The following is a 16994-nucleotide window of genomic DNA, read 5'->3' as shown; positions in this document are numbered from 1 at the left end:
GCCATTTCAAAGCTATTTCCTTAATACCGACATCGTTTTCAAGTCTATGTAGGAGCATGCTGTGGTCAATGGTGTCGAATGCAGCACTAAGATCTAGCAGCACCAATAAGGAGATACAACCTCGGTCGGACGCCATAAACAGATCATTTGTAACTCTAATCAGAGCAGTCTCTGTACTGTAATGTGCTCTAAATCCAGACTGGAAATCTTCATTAATCTCATTCCTTTGGAGGAAGGAACATATTTGAGTTGAGACTACTTTTTCCAGAACTTTAGATAAGAAAGGTAGATTCGAAATAGGTCTATAGTTAACTAGTTCTCCAGGGTCCAGATGGGGTTTTTTGACAAGGGGCCTTATAACAGCCACCTTATATGCTTTAGGCACATGTCCTAATGTCAGAGATGAGTTAATAATGCTAAGTAGAGGATCTATAATTTCTGGGAGCATCTCTTTCAGAAGATTTGTAGGTATAGGGTCTAGCATGCATGTAGTCGATTTAGATGATCTAATGATTTTCGATAGTTCATCGTGATCTATAGTAGAAAATAAACGTAATTTCTCCTTAGGGGTGCTGTAGTAAGTCGTTTGTTCAGCGGGTTTCGCATCTGGTTGCATAGTTATAATTTTCTCTCGAATATCTTGGATTTTATTTGTGAAATAGTTCATAAAATCATCACTGCTATGCTGGTATACAGCATCAGAAGTCGCTGACGATTTATTTTTGGTTAATTTAGCCACTGTATCAAATAAAAACCTAGGGTTATGCTGGTTTTCTTCTATTAGTGATGAAATGTAGGCGGATCGAGACGTTTTTAGGGCTTTCCTGTATTTTTTTGTACTATCCTTCCAGGCAGTACGAAATACCTCTAATTTAGTCTTTTTAAAGTTGCGCTCCATTTTTCGTGCCGCTTTCTTTAGAGCCTGAGTGTGTTCATTTTTCCACGGTGTCGGTCTGTCATTTTTAATCTTCTTTAAGCGCAAGGGAGCAACTATGTCTAGCGTTTCCGAGAAGGTGGCATTAATATTTTCAATAGTAAAGTCAAGATCTTCAACGTTATTACTCATGCTAGAGATTTGAGACAATTCAGACAAATTATCAAGAAACGCACCTTTTGTAGTCGAAGTTATTGTTCTACAATATTTGTAACTTGGAGTTTGATTTGCCACCATTGGGTATTGAAGCAAGCATGATACCAGATAATGATCTGAGATGTCTTCGCTCTGCTGAAGGATTTTAACATCGACCACGTTTATACCGTAAGACAAAATTAAATCTAAAGTATGATTACGAAGGTGAGTAGGTCCTGACACATGTTGACTAACGCCCATGGAGTTAAGAGTGTCTTTAAAAGCCATTCCTAAAGCATCGTTATCATTATCTACATGAATGTTAAAGTCACCAGCAACAAGGACTCTGTCTGCAGACAGTACTAGTTCTGATAAGAACCCACCAAAATCTTTAATAAAATCTGTGTGGTGCCCTGGAGGCCTATATACAATAGCCAGAATAAATTTTAAAGATGTTTTGTCCTTAATATTAGGTATTGATGCATCAAGTACCATGACTTCAAAAGAATTATATTTAGGATTAGACTTCTGAGAAATGCTAAAAGAGTTACGGTAAAGTGCAGCAACACCTCCCCCTCTGCCTTTTAGGCGAGGCTCGTGTGTATAATAGTAATCTTGGGGGACAGACTCATTTAACGCAATATAGTCATCTGGCTTTAGCCATGTTTCTGTTAGACAGAGCATGTCTATTTTATGATCTGTTATCATATCGTTAACAAAAAGTGCTTTATTAGAGAGAGATCTAATATTTAGCAATCCGAGTCGTAACAGTTGATTATCTGTATTATGTTCATGTTTAGTTAGTTTAACGTTAATTAAATTACCTTTGAGAGGTTTACGCTTTATTTTATGTTTACTAATCCGGGGGACAGACACAGTCTCTATTTTATGATGTTTGGGAGAAAGTATTATCGCATGTAGTGTATTATGTGTGTTCTGCAACGTGAGACGGCAAGCAGACCGTTGGTTAAGCCATTCAGTCTGCTCCCTGACCTGGGCCCCAGTGAGTCAAGTTTTAGCATTAAGACTATGTGCCATATTTCTAGAGAGTAGAGAAGCTCCAGCCCAGGAGGGGTGGAGACCATCTCTTTTCAACAGGTCAGGTCTGCCCTCAAAACTCTTCCAGTTATTTATAAAAACAATATCATTCTGCAGGCACCACTCAGACAACCAGCCATTTAGTGATGATACTCTGCTATGTATCTCATCACCACGATAAGTGGGGAGGGGGCCAGAGAATATTACAGTTTCTGACATCGTGCTTGCGAGCTCACACACCTCTTTAATATTATCTCTAGTGATCTCCGATTGACGGAGTCGAACATCATTTGTGCCGACGTGAATAACAATCTTACTGAATTTACGATTAGCCTTAGCCAGCACATTTAAATTTGACTTGATGTCAGGCGCTCTGGCTCCCGGTAAACATTTGACTATGGTGGCTGGTGCCTCTATGTTAACGTTCCGAACAATAGAATCACCGATAACTAGGGCACTTTCAGCAGGTTTCTCAGTCGGTGCGTCACTAAGCGGGGCAAACCTGTTCGAGACTGTAGTCGGAACGTTTGAGTGATGTTTTGACCTGCGACTACACCGTCTCACAGTCACAAAGCTTCCCAGCTGCGGGGGTTGTTCAACCGGAACCGAACTGTGCGCGCTAGTATTGCTCGCATCCAAAGTGTTTTCTAAGCTCCTTACATTCTTACTATCCTCAGATAAAGATTGGATGCGAGACTCTAATTCTGAGATCTTCTCTGTCAGCCTAGCTATTTCCCTGCATTTATCGCATGTAAAACCCTCGCCGCTGACAGAGAAGGCTAAGCTAAACATATGACATGAGGTGCAAGTGACAATAATAAGAGAAGAAGCCATAACTCACCGGGTTTGAAGAGTAATTCCAACTTACCAAGGCTGCTCGGTGATTCTTAGCATATACGCTTTAAAGAGAAACCGTTAGCACACAAGACAGCTAGAAGGCGAGATGATATTTAGCAGTGTAAACAGAAAGCCCGCTAGCACGCTTGTGCTATGCTAACGGCGCTGAGTGTTTTGGTTTAAGATTTTCAAGTAAATAACCAGGAGAGGTTATTGAGATATCAGGATAAGTTAGCAACGACAGTGATAATTAACAATGTATGCTATGAATAAAATACACTAATATGAAAGAAGTGCAAGTTAAGTGATACAACAACCTGATTCCGTGTTGTAGTAGGGAAACCTTGTAGTTTGCCTTGGGAAACCCTACCAGGGGCATATAGCCCCAGACAACATAGCTCCTAGGGTCACTTTGGTACTCAAACCCCTCCACCACATTAAGGTGGCGGTTCAAAGAAGGACGTCTGCTAAAGCAGCATCCTGTGGAGGGTGCTTCGGGAGTATGGGGTCTGTGGTCCTTTGCTAGGGGCTGTCAGGTCCCTGTGCGACCGAAGCAGGAGCTTGGTTCGCATTGCCGGCAGTAAGTTGGACTTGTTCCCAGTGCATGTCGGACTCCGGCAGGGCTGCTCTTTGTCGCCGGTTCTGTTCGTAATTTTTATGGACAGAATTTCTAGGCGCAGCCAGGAGCCGGAGCGTGTCAGGTTTGGGGACCACACGATTTCGTCTCTGCTATTTGCGGATTATGTTGTCGTGTTGGCCCCTTCAAACCAGGACCTTCAGCATGCACTGAGACTGTTTACAGCCGAGTGTGAAGCGGCTGGAATGAAAATCAGTACCTCCAAATCTGAGGCCATGGTCCTCAGTCGGAAAAGGGTGGCTTGCCCACTTCAGGTTGGTGGAGAGATCCAGCCTCAAGGGGAGGAGTTTAAGTATCTTGGGGTCTTGTTCACGAGTGAGGGAAGGATGGAACGGGAGATTGACAGACGGATCGGTGCAGCTTCTGCAGTAATGCGGTCGATGTACCGGTCTGTCGTGGTGAAGAAAGAGCTGAGCTGCAAGGCGAAGCTCTCAATTTACCGGTCAATCTACGTTCCTACTCTCACCAATGGCCATGAGCTTTGGGTCATAACCGCAGGGTGGCTGGGCGCTCCCTTAGAGATAGAGTGAGAAGCTCGGTCACCCGGGAGGAGCTCGGAGTAGAGCCGCTGCTCCTCCACATCGAGAGGGGTCAGCTGAGGTGGCTTGGGCATCTGTTCCGGATGCCTACTGGACGCCTTCCGGGCCCGTCCGACCACCCTGGTGTGACTATGTCTCCCGGCTGGCCTGGGAACGCCTCGGTGTCCCCCCGGAAGAGCTAGAGGAAGTGTCTAGGGTGAGGGATGTCTGGGCATCTCTGCTTAGACTGCTGCCCCGTGACCCGGCCCCTGATAAGCGTAAGAAAATGGATGGATGGCATTTAGCAGACGCTTTTATCTAAAGCGACTTATTAAGAGTTCAGGGAGCAATAAGCGATATGTCATACAAAGAGCAATAGTAAAATAGGTATGTTCCACCAGGAAGGAGTTGTGAAGGAGAATAAGCGGGAAAGGGATTTAGTCCCCTTATGAGAAGGCATTAAAAGGCGCTGCTCGTTTGCTGAACGCAGGGTTCTTGATGGGGTGTAGGAGTGTAGTAGGGTGTGAAAGTATGCCGGCGCCGATTCAGTGATAGTCCTGTCTAATAATCTAATAATCTTGTTTTATTAACTCACTCATTTGACTCAATGTAATTGTATTTTATAGCGCTTTCACAATTTGCATTGCATCAAAGCAGCTGTGCAAGAAAACCAAGATAAACAAAAGTTGAAAAAACATAAAAATACAAAATCAGACAAACCTTAAACGTAATATGGAAACTGTCATGCAATGCAACATATTTCATCTCACTTTTCGTGTTTTTTCCATTTTCTCTGGTGCTGAAGAAACTTAACTCTCTTAAAAGTCGTCCTTGCAACTCCTAAAATTTTGGTCCTTAAGAGCTCTTTTAGGGGTTAAGATGCTTTATGAATTACTTTGTTCTTTACTAGGATCTTTTCTGTAATTTCAAGGGGGAAACGCCCACATAATAATTTTCATAGAATTTTGTCACTAGGAGAAACTACAATTTTTCATGAATACGGGCCCAGCTGTCAATGAGGAGGTAGGTGGAGGAGAGTGCGGGAAGAGGAGAGTTAAAGGTACTGAACAGGGGTGCCTCACACGTCCTGAAAAGTGAGGCTGATCGTCTTTGATTTGTTCCCCAGTGGCTGTCTGTGGTGCATGTCAAAAATCCTGCCTTCTCGATGTAAACAAATGGGACAGGAGCCATACAATTGAGTCATCAGGGAATAAAGGCAGGACCTTGATACCGCACTTCCCTTCATGCTCATTATTACGCAGACTCTGGCTCTACTCACGATTTCCTCTGTGCATGCCCAGGCTCCACACTGGGATTTTTGTGTAACATTTGCACCCATCGTCGGACATTTTATGCTCTATTAATTACAATGGATTGACACTCACAGAGGTCAGCTGGATTCTTAGTCTTATGCAATTTTCTCTAAGTGGCCCTGAGCTTAGATCAGTTGCTCATGAATTACAGCCAGGGGCAGGATGGAGTGGAACAAGCTGGCCTAGAGGACAGATTTTGTCAAGATTGTTGTTAGTATTGAACATAAGGTAATGGGATCAATTTAATTTCAAAACTATTAACAAATGCAACTCTCTGGACTCTCGCACGCTCTTCAAAACCTTCCCTTTTCTCCTCTGTCCGCCTGCTCCCGTACTTTAATTGGAGTTAACAGCTGCTGATTTTGCACCGTTCTTCGTAAAGAAAACTACCGCCATCAGCAGCCAGTTTTCTACGCCACCACCTGTCGAACCCACCCACATCCCTGACATGTGTGTGCTCCCTGCCTTTTCTCCTCTGTCTGAAGCTGAAATCTGGTCATAGGCTGCCAACAGCAAAGCCCAGCGCTGCATACGAGCCGCAGCCATGGACGGAATAGCCTTTGTTGGACAAAAATTGTTGTCAGTGGACGGTGGACTCCAAAGACAATTCTAAGTGCCTCCCTTTAAATTTGTGCATAGTTTTGCTCTGTTTTGCTCAATGTTCTTGAGGCAAAGGCTATTGGTTTTTCCAGCCCGTCTGGTAGGATGTGTGTGATGACCACCGTATGGCGATGCATCACAGGCCAGTCTGATTGGTAACTGTGGATTATAATGTCAATACGCTCTGCGACTGCAACAAATGTTTACCTTGTCGAACGCATCCTCACACTCAAGAGACCACAGCCACTGCTTTCCTTTACACAGAAGAGCATTGATGGGAGCTAACAGTGATGCAAGATTATGGATGAATCGACTGTAATAGTTTTTAAGTCCCAGAAACGATCGAAGTTGACTAACGTCCTTTGGTGCAGGCGCATCCCTGATTGCCCTGACCTTTTCTGATGACTTATGAAGACCCTGAGCATCTATGATGTGCCCCAAATACTCCAGCAAATCTTTAAAGAATTCACATTTCTGTGAATTCACGTTGGACACATAGTCCAAACTCATCCAGATGACTGAGGACTGCGTCTACATTTTGCTGCTCCTCATCTTACCCAGTAACTAATGTATCATCTAGATAGCAATGAACATTGGGAAGGCCTTGTAAGATCTGATCCATCACCCTTTGAAAAATTGCAGGAGCTGACGCAATACCAAAAATGGTAAGCGATTGTAACAGAAAAGTCCTTTTGACATTTGTGTGAGCTGTCTGCCAAAGACACTTGTAATTAAGCATTTAAGAGGTCCAGTTTGGTGCAGCATTGGCCCCCTGCCAATGATTGGAATAAGTCCTCTATTCGTGGAATAGGGTAATGCTCAACACAAAGGGCCGGATTCACTGTTACCTTAAAATCTCCACAAATCCTCACATTCCCATTCCTTTTAACAACTGGTATGAAAGGGGTAGCCCATTCGCTGCATGTCACAGGGGAGATGACCCCCAGCTTCAATAGGCGATTTATTTCTGCCTCTACTTTCGGTTTCAGTGCATAGGGTACTGTAAGGGACCGGAACAGTGAGGCAAGAGAACACAGGAAGTTGTCTTTTAAACAAATGGGATTTAATGCCCAATATGTTGAGGAGTAACAAAAAGACCAGAATCAATAGCTAGGCCCTGAAACAAGCAACACAACAGTGACGGCATATATTCTTATGTACATAGCCTTGTAACCCAAGACTACCTGAACCAAAAAACTGCCTCCCCAAAAAGACACAGAAGGGAGCTTATATAACGGCTAAGCTAAACCAACTAACATAGAAGGGGTAAACAAACTAACACTTAACACCACAAGAATTAACTAAAGGCACAATCCCCCCTGGCACATGGTGAGACATGGTATGGCCTAATGAGCTGGCTTCCCGATATAGGTCTCCCGAGCCCTTTGCCACTCCTTTCGCCCAACCAGGAAGTGACCGCCCCCAACGATCCAGGTAACTCAAAGAAACATATGATACTAATGCACTCCCTGTAAATCAATGTAAGGGTAAAGCAAAATAAACCAAATCAAAGAAACTGTTTTGTGTTTGTTATTTAAATATCATTTAGATGAATGTAAATAATCAGTGCAACAAACTAAAGCAAACGCATAAAAGGGTAATCAAATGTTTAGAATTGAGGGGATGTTACCCTGTGTGGCCGTAGCCATCACAGGTATATTACGTGCTTGACAAAATCGTGGCTGGAACTGTGGTTTAAATGACACTGTAGCCTCAATACCTTTTAGCAGGCCCAGTCCTTCTCTAAAGAAATTTTTGTGCTTTGCTAACACCGTGTCCATTGACCCTTTACCCACACTCTTAATTTCACGCCAGTTCGGCTTAATTTTCCTGAGCCACTCTCCCGAATAGTGATGGGGCATCTCCTTCCACGACATAGACTGGTAATTTTGCCTTCTGTTTGTTAATTGTCACGTTGACTACGATGACCCCTACTGGAGACACTGCCTCATCTGTGTAGGTTTCTGTCGTTTCCAATGGTTTATGGGCTAGTCGTGCATTATAAAGTTATCTTGAGATCAAAGAAACTGCCGCTCCAGTGTCTAATTTCATTTCCAAGATTTCACCCGCTACATTTGGCTTTAGACAGAAGTGTGACAATTCCTCCTTTATAGACATCACATGCAGTGTCAGTTCCGTATCAGTAGTGTTGTCACTCGACGAGTCTTTCACATTCATCTGATGAACTCTCTTTTTCTGTTGGGTACTTTTCATCCTCACTGACTTTAACTTTTTATATGTGGTCGGGTATTTTGCTTTAATTCTACAAACTTTGGAAATGTGGCCTTTTTTATCACAGTTGTGACACTGTTGCTCTTTGAAATGACAATCTTTCTCATTGTGGTTCGTTCTTCCACAACGGTAGCACTTGCTGCCCCCGTGCTCTAGCAGGGACATCGCATTCACTTTCAAAGAGCCACTTAAGTGTTGGAGATTCCCACGTGGCCGTTTCCATAGACATCGCAAACTCCACCGCCTTTTGAAATGTGAGCGCTGCTTCCGTCAGTAGCCTTTTCTGTATAGACTCCGTTTTCAGCCCGCACACAAAGTGATCTCTTAATGCGTCTTGCAAATATGTCCCAAATTCGCAGTGTTCATTCATCTTTTTCAAAACTGTGATATACTGTGCCAATGTTTCTGCAATCACGATCGGTTTCGGCGAGAAATCGAATCAAAATGCGCACACTATCTTAATATGACTTACCACCCGGTTTATCCGGAGCAATTAAACTACGCAGCAATCCGTATGTAGATGCACAATCACACTTAGTAACACGGCGACTTGTTTCTCATCTGCAATGTCATTGGCAGCAACAAATTGTTCAAACCTTTCTATGTAGGTAGCCCACTGCATTAGACTTGGGTTCTATAAGGATTATCCTCGTCGCCAATATGTTATATCTTTGGTCCTTTATATAACACCATGATACGCGGAGACTATTGCTGTGTTAACTCCGTTTCTGTTTACTGGGAACACAGTCTTCTATGTTCAACACAACACACAAGGGTGGGAGCTAGAGCGCCCTCTAGTGAACAGGCATATCAAGTGCATATATCACAACCTTGTTTTATGCCGTGTTTCCCATTTAGTCATTTGATGGATTTTTGGTTCGTTTAAATACTGCTTCTAGGTTTTGCCCCATTGTGGGAAGTTTTTGTTTCTTGTCTTGTTCAGTTACGTTCCTTTATGTTTATGTTGGGCGGCAGTTTACATTAACTGTCGAAAACTCTCATTGACCCGTTCAGCAATTGAATAACACTCCAAAGTCAAAAATGTTTAAATAACAAAATTATTATTAAATCGGTTCAAATCTAAACAAACAAAACATTTGAAAAAAATCTTCAAACCATTTATGGAGTGCCACCGTTTGCAGAGGCGGGCCGTCGGTTCGTCTTTAAACTCTCCTTGCGCTAAATACACATCCACTGATTTGGGACGTAATATCCACAAAGTTCACTTGAGTAAAAACGAATTCCCTCATGGCAATCTAAAATTTCAACAAACACACGCTACTCAAGTTTCCGCCATTTCTCCCACGCTCTGACTTCGTCTCTACTTTCTTCGATGTCATTTCCTCTCTTTTATCCAAAGTCCAGCGCCTTTTCTCCAGACTTTGTTATTTTTCGTTAGGATAAATTATAAGATTAATTATGAAGATTAATTTGTTACAGATTTGTACCTTTTTTGTGACTTTTTCGTTTGCTGAAAATTGTGCAACATTTAGTGATTTGGAGGATGCGAGGTGAAGAGCGTAGGCCTACTTAATGTATCAACACCTAATAAGGATAATACATCTTTAACATTTATTCTGGCGATTGCTATATGGCTTTCAAAGACACTGTCCATGGGCGTTAGACAACATGTGTCAGGACCCACTCACATTTGTAATCATATTATGTTTAACACTGTTTTACGGTATAAATGTGGACAACGTTGAAATTGTATTTAAAATTATAATAATAACATTATCTGGTATCATGCTTGCTTTACAGGCCTATGGCTGCAAAAAGTTACATTTCTTGCTTATCTGCCTGAATTGTCTCAAATCTCTAGCATGAGTAATAACATTGGAGATAGATAGATAGATAGATAACCAGCACAACCCTATGTTTTTATTTAACCCAGTGGCTAAATTAACCAAAAATGTATCGTCAGCGACTTTTGATTCTGTATACCAGCATAGCAGTGATTAATTTATGAACTACTTCACAAATAAAATCCAAGATATTTGAGACAAAAATATAACTATGCAACCAGACGTGAAATCCGCCGAACTACAGCGCCCCATGGAGAAATTGCGATTATTTTCTACCATAGATCACAACAATCCTCATGAAACCTCATGAAACACCGCAAATCCATTAAATAGTGGAATGCGTAGTCGATATAAAAAAGTGGATGAGTTACAATTTCTTATTACTAAACTTGGACAAAACAGAAGTGTTACTTATTAGACCGAAAACCGCCATATCTAACAACAAAGAATACTGCTTAACTATTGACGGATGTTCCATAAAAGCCTCGTCTTCAGCAAATAATCTTGGCGTTCTACTCGATAGTACTCTGTCATTTTGAGAACCATGTCACCAACACCTGCAAAATTGCGTTTTTCCATTTTAAAAATATATCTAAACTATGTCATATGCTGTCACAAACAGATGCAGAGAAGTTAATTCATGCATTTATGACATCAAGACTAGATTACTGTAATGCACTATTAGGTGGTTGCCCTGCAGGCTTATTACAAAAACTCCAACTGGTCCAAAATGCGGCAGGTCGAGTTCGTATATGCAGGGCCGTTTGAAGGAATTTGGGGGCCCCAAGCAAAATGGATATGGAGGCCCCCCCAACCCCCCGCCCCGCACACACGCAAAGCCTACAGGAACCACAGCATAGCCATAAAGTTTAAATTCAACCACACTTTATATAAATAAAAAAGGTTTACAGTGCATAAACTTCTGTTGCATAAACAGTGCATAAATAAAACATGTTTAAAGTTCAAATACTCATGTTGCATATACTGTGCATAAATAAAATAAAATTACAGTGCAAATACTGCTGTTGCATATAATGTGCATAACATTTTAACATTTTCAACAATTGACCATTTGCAAAAAACACCACTGTACCATAAAATCAAATATACATTAAAAAAGTGCACAATAACTAAATCCAACATACTTAAAAACACACACACACTAACATTTTTCAGTTCTCACAAACGTGCAAATTATCTAAAACTGCTGTTTGCGAGCCTTGTTTTCTGCAAAGGCAATGACAATGTCCTCCATGTCCAAAGACTGGCGAACATCGCGCTCAATTGACGTAAGTGCCAGTCCTGTGAGCCTTTCTTGGCCCATGGTGGACCTCATGTAATTTTTTATCAGCTTCATAGCTGAAAAGCTCCTCTCACCAGAGGCCACTGACACAGGGAGAGTCAGGAGTAGACGCAAAGCAACGCTTAAATTACTGTACAAATCCAGTAGCTTCTCACTGTATATGTAATTAAGCATGTCAAATGGGGAAGTGGCTATTAAACTGTATATTAAACATTCTGAAATATCCATGGGCTAAAGTGACTGGTATTTACACAGTTTGGTGGGAATTCAATAGTGATTTGCACTGTTGTTTTTCTAACAATATGACCGCACACACTTATCAGTTTAAACTCTGGGCTGTGCAGGATATCAGCTGTAATTCTAGAGCTTGTGGTGGTACCTTGTGCTATAGAGGAAACATCAGCACTGAGAAGTGATGCATCTGATGTTGAGGATGAAGTTGATGGTGTAGCTGGGAAAATAATTGAAAAAAGAAATCTGAAATTACCTGTGAAGTACGTTTTACCATTTCACTGTTAGCATATTGAAAGAGGTCACTATTAACAGCTCAGCTCAGTGAGAGAAATTCACTCTACCTTCATCAGTGGAGGTCTCCTTAGGAAGAGCCTGAGGGCTGAGAAATTTAAGCAAAGCACCTTGAGGGAGAAAGAAAAGATGGTAACACTTAATAATAACAATCATTAATAGATGGTAAATTGATAGTTAATTAATCTTTAGTTTACTGTCATTTAACTGTTAGCAAACAGTCTTTTTACTGTTAACAAACAATGAAATTATAATTATATGTTTACTAATTATTAGTAGTGCTGTAAATTAACAGTTTATTGTAACACACATTATATCTATCATATAATATATTAGGTATCGGGTAATGATTAAACATTTTTTGTAAACCTTTAAGAAACCATTTTAAAATATCTATAAACATTACATAGATAGACGACCAGATATTCCTAACACTTTGTTAAGGGTTACTAATGCTTAAAAACATCCCAAGCTAATGTTTGATGCACGGAATTTATTGTGTGGTTTTCCTAACCCCCCCATTTGGTAAATAGATCATCACGGTGGAATAGTTAGTATAGCATGCTAACGTTATGCCACTTTCATCAAAACCTATTACAAAGTTATAGCAAATGTCATGTCATTAAATACGATAAACAGTGATTCTGGAACAGATCTGCATCTTCCTTATCCCGTTAAAAAACATATTACAGTAGTATGTAACCATATTCCGTCCGAAGTTGCACTAACTGTTCGTTACAAGCAGCATTTGCCGTCAGGCAGGTTACAGGTAACGTTAGCTAACATATTTTTGCAAGCCTACCTGCTGCAAAATGACACCAAGACAAGAAGAACTATTTTATCCAGTGTAATTTATCACTTACCACTATCTTGTTTATTCTTATCCTCCTCTTCCTTTCTCTTCTTTCTTTTTTGGGATCCTGAAGCATAATTCCGCTTCATGACTGCCGACGGAGGTTTTGTTTTTGCCGGCAGCAGAGATCACGAAAGGGGCCCCTTCAGGGGGATCCCAATAAAAGTGTCATTGCACTTTACTGCATTGACTGTCAAAGGGGCGCTCAGTTTGTCGTTGCATTTTATTCTTAACCAGTTGTTGTCTTTGGGCCCCAGGCCAGCTCGGGGCCCCCTGCCAGCTCGGGGCCCCAAGCAATTGCTTGGTTTGCTTGCCTTGTCGCGACGGGCCTGCGTATATGTACAAAAAAGTATGAGCATATTAGCCCGGTTCCTTCAACCTTGCACTGGTTACGAGCATCGCATTAACTTTAAAATCTTGCTTATTGGCTATAAAGCCCTACATGGTTTAGCTCCTCGCTTGAGTGAACTTTTTTTGTATTACAGTCCTTCATGTGCACTACGCTCTCAGGCGTCAGGGTCAGTTGGTAATACCTAGAATTTCAAAATCAAGTGCAGGCGGCAGATCCTTTTCTTATCTAGCGCCTAAACTTTGGAACAGTCTTCCCCGCACTGTCCGGGAGGCAGACACACCCAGTCAGTTTAAATCTAGACTAAAGACGCATCTTTTTAATCTTGCATATGTAGCAGAGCGAAGGGGAGGGGCTTGAAAAGCCCAATACTCTAGTTTAAATCGACTACGCCACCCCACAATTTGGGGAAATAACCCTAGTTAGGGCACACAGGTTCAAATACCTAGAGTAAACAATTCAGGCAACAGACGTGGGTATAAATATAAATTATTTTATTATCTTTTAAGTTTGTTTAAATATTTAAGAGGTCTAATGGCAACGTTGGTTTATCACATGAGTAAACAAGGAAAACAAACAGAATTGGGAGAGTGGAACAGTTGGCTAGTTACAAAAATAAAAAGAAACCCAAACCACACACAAAACCAATCAATAATAAACACAGCACTTCGTGTAAACTTAAATTATAACAGAGTAAGCAACCCTCTCTCCACATATAGGCTACCCAATAAAGGACAGGGATAGACAAATCACGAAATCAACAATAAACCAACGAAACAATTATTCACAATATGAGAATATATATGTCAGACCTTAATGCTAAAGGGGATATGTAGAGGGATAATGCCTACCGGCAAGGCAAAACAAAAGAAACAAATAATATTTATAAGAAAAAGAAACGAACATGAACAGTATCCACACAAAAGATACCGGAAACAAAAAATAGAAACAAATAACAAACCTAGGCAGTTGTAATAAAATGCGCAGAAATCAAAGTGATTAACAAAGCTCTACACACAACGTCACAATGAATTTGATGCAAGCGGTAGATGCACGCAGTCTGCAACACGGCGAAGCGACGCGCCTGAATAGTGTTGAGGGTTTGAGACAGTCACTAGTGAGACAATGCACCACAGTTACTTCAACGAACTGCGTTCGCGAACAGAACAGTCACCAGGCGACAGCGTGCGCCGAAAGTCGCTGCATCAATGCACTCAGGACAAAACAGCAAAGCAGTCAGGTAGCTAACCCTTAGCTCCGAAGAACCGTAACGCCTTGAATGGTCAAAAACCTATAAAGTATGAAACCAAAAAAAGTAAACATTATCCTAAAAAGCAAAACAGAAACAAACAATTACGTCTTTGCTTATAAGGTGCTGCAGCTTAAGTCCTTAATAGCAGGCACTCGGCCAGCAGTAAAGCACATAAGCCTAAAAACTTTGGATCATGAGACACTAAAACAACTCTTATTAGAATAAAATAGACAAAAATAAACGACATACCAGCACCAGCAGGCAGCCAGCCAAAGGGAACAACCACACAACAACTCCTAAGAATAATAATAATAAACAACAATTATTCCCCATACAAACAAACCCACCCGCTACAGACCGCCTTTCCTACCTGCGACGAGAAAAGATGACGTCACCCAGAAACCGGCGGTGTCAAAGAAGACGCACATTCAGTTTGTCTGTATTTGCCCATATATATACACACACACCCACATCCCTAAATGGATTCAGCTGGCTACCTATGGCATGCTCAATTAACCCTACTACATTCACCCCCCAATTACGCATCGACGCCCCGGCGATGAACTCCACATAAAGTGGGAACCAGTAATTAAGTCCAAGGTCTAAAGACTGTATCCACTATACTTGATAGTGGGTCCCTGCCCGCAATCATTCCACTAACTGTCCCACCCGAAGGCCTTGGCAGATGATGAACATTAGAGTGTTGTCCTGCAGTGGCCCGTCTGGGCCGTTGTAACACCTCCCTAGCTTGAGGCATAATTGTGGAATGTAAGGATGGCCCTGCAATTACTTCAATAACATCAGGTTGTTCCTGTATTCCTACAGTGTCTGACTGACGTTCAGCTAATCCAAGCTGTACTTCCACAGGAACGTCCGACATTACAACCCACAGGTCCACATCCTCCACCTCCTCCTCTTGCGGGGATACGTCTGCCACCGGCCTGTCCGGAGAAACAACCAAAGAATTTCTCTGGATCTGAGCCTTCAATAATGACCTATGAACACGTTTGATGTGTTCCAATTGCCCAACCTGTGCAATAGCATATACAGAACCACCTGAGCAGGGTGCCTCGATAATTCTATAGAGCTCAGAACTCCAAAGATCTTCAATTTTATGGCGCCCTCTCACCTTAAGGTTACGCAGATAGACCAACTGGCCCTCCTCCAGTGGTCTATCACGCACACGCTGGTCAAAATATGCCTTGCGCCGACCAGCGGCAGTCTTTAGCCGTCCTTGCGCCCCATCAAAGGCCACCTCCAACCTAGCCTGATGCTCCACAATCCATTCATGCACTTTCCCGGCTACAGGTTCGTTGACCTTGCCAAGCAAAAAGTCAACGGGAAGACGTGGCTCCTGGCCAAACATTAAGAAATAAGGGGACTCACCAGTGGCCTGATGTGGCGTTGTATTGTATGAGAAAATTACTTGGGGAAGACAGGACACCCAATCTCTTTTTCTTGAAACCGGCAATGTGCGCAATAAGTTATGTAACGTCCTGTTAAAACGCTCACACTGACCATTGCCAGCTGGATGGTAAGGAGTAGTTCTTGATAACTGTTGGACCAACAAAGACTCAAAGCTGCGGCCCTGGTCAGAATGAATCCGCCCTGGGACCCCATACCTATAGAACCATTCCAGTACCAATACTTGCGCAACAGTCTCTGCTCGTTGATCTCGAGTAGGAACAGCTAGTGTAAACTTCGTAAAAACGTCTGTCATCACCAAAACAGTTTCCAACCCAGAACGAGAAGGTTCCAACAGGGTAAAATCAATAGCCAAGATTTCATTAGGCCTAGAGGCCAATAAGTGGCCCAAAAAACTGCAGGCTACCGGTTGAGTATTTTTAGCAGATTGGCATCGTTCACATTCCTGACACCATCGTGCCACCCCAGCAGACATACCAGGCCAGTAGCATCATTGGCGTACCAACTCTGTGGTACGCTCAATGCCCTGATGCCCATGATCTTGATGTAACGTTGTCAGGACATCATGTTGTAAAGCAGCAGGCAAAACCAACTGCAAAATTTCTTCCCCCCCATCAGGACGAAAAATGCGTCGATAAAGTACTCCTTGCACTTCCACCAAACGATCCCACTGCTTAAGCATAGTCAATGCAGCCTTAGAAAGCTTTTGCCGTTCGTGGGATTCAGGGGACCTCTGTTCTTTCCAGAACCCCAAAATCTCCCCAATTACTGGGTCAGCATGCTGCAAACGGCCGATTTCAACATCCGAACGGCCCGGTAGGGCAACGATCATAGACTGAGCAACTGGTGGAACCGGAACTGCCCCTGCCGCCTGCTGTACTGATACAGGAACTGCTATACCTGAATGTAAGCTTTCCAATGATGACAACATAGGATTCTGTCTAGACAAGGCGTCAGCGTTCCGATTACTTTTTCCTGATCTGTACTTTATCTCAAAATCAAAGGCAGCCAGTTGTGCAGCCCAGCGTTGCTCAGTGGCCCCCAACTTGGCAGAACCCAGGTGGCTAAGAGGATTATTGTCAGTGAACACAACACACTTATTGCCCAGCAAGTATTCACAAAATTTTTCTGTCATGGCCCATTTCAGTGCCAAAAATTCCAATTTCATAGAGCTATAATTTGACATATTACGCTCTGTGGGTCTAAGACCACGACTTGCATAAGCTAGAGGCCTAACC

This window comes from Barbatula barbatula, assembly GCF_947034865.1.
Source record: "Barbatula barbatula genome assembly, chromosome: 21".
In the NCBI taxonomy this organism is placed as follows: domain Eukaryota; kingdom Metazoa; phylum Chordata; class Actinopteri; order Cypriniformes; family Nemacheilidae; genus Barbatula; species Barbatula barbatula.
Note: the sequence above shows the minus strand (reverse complement) of the source record.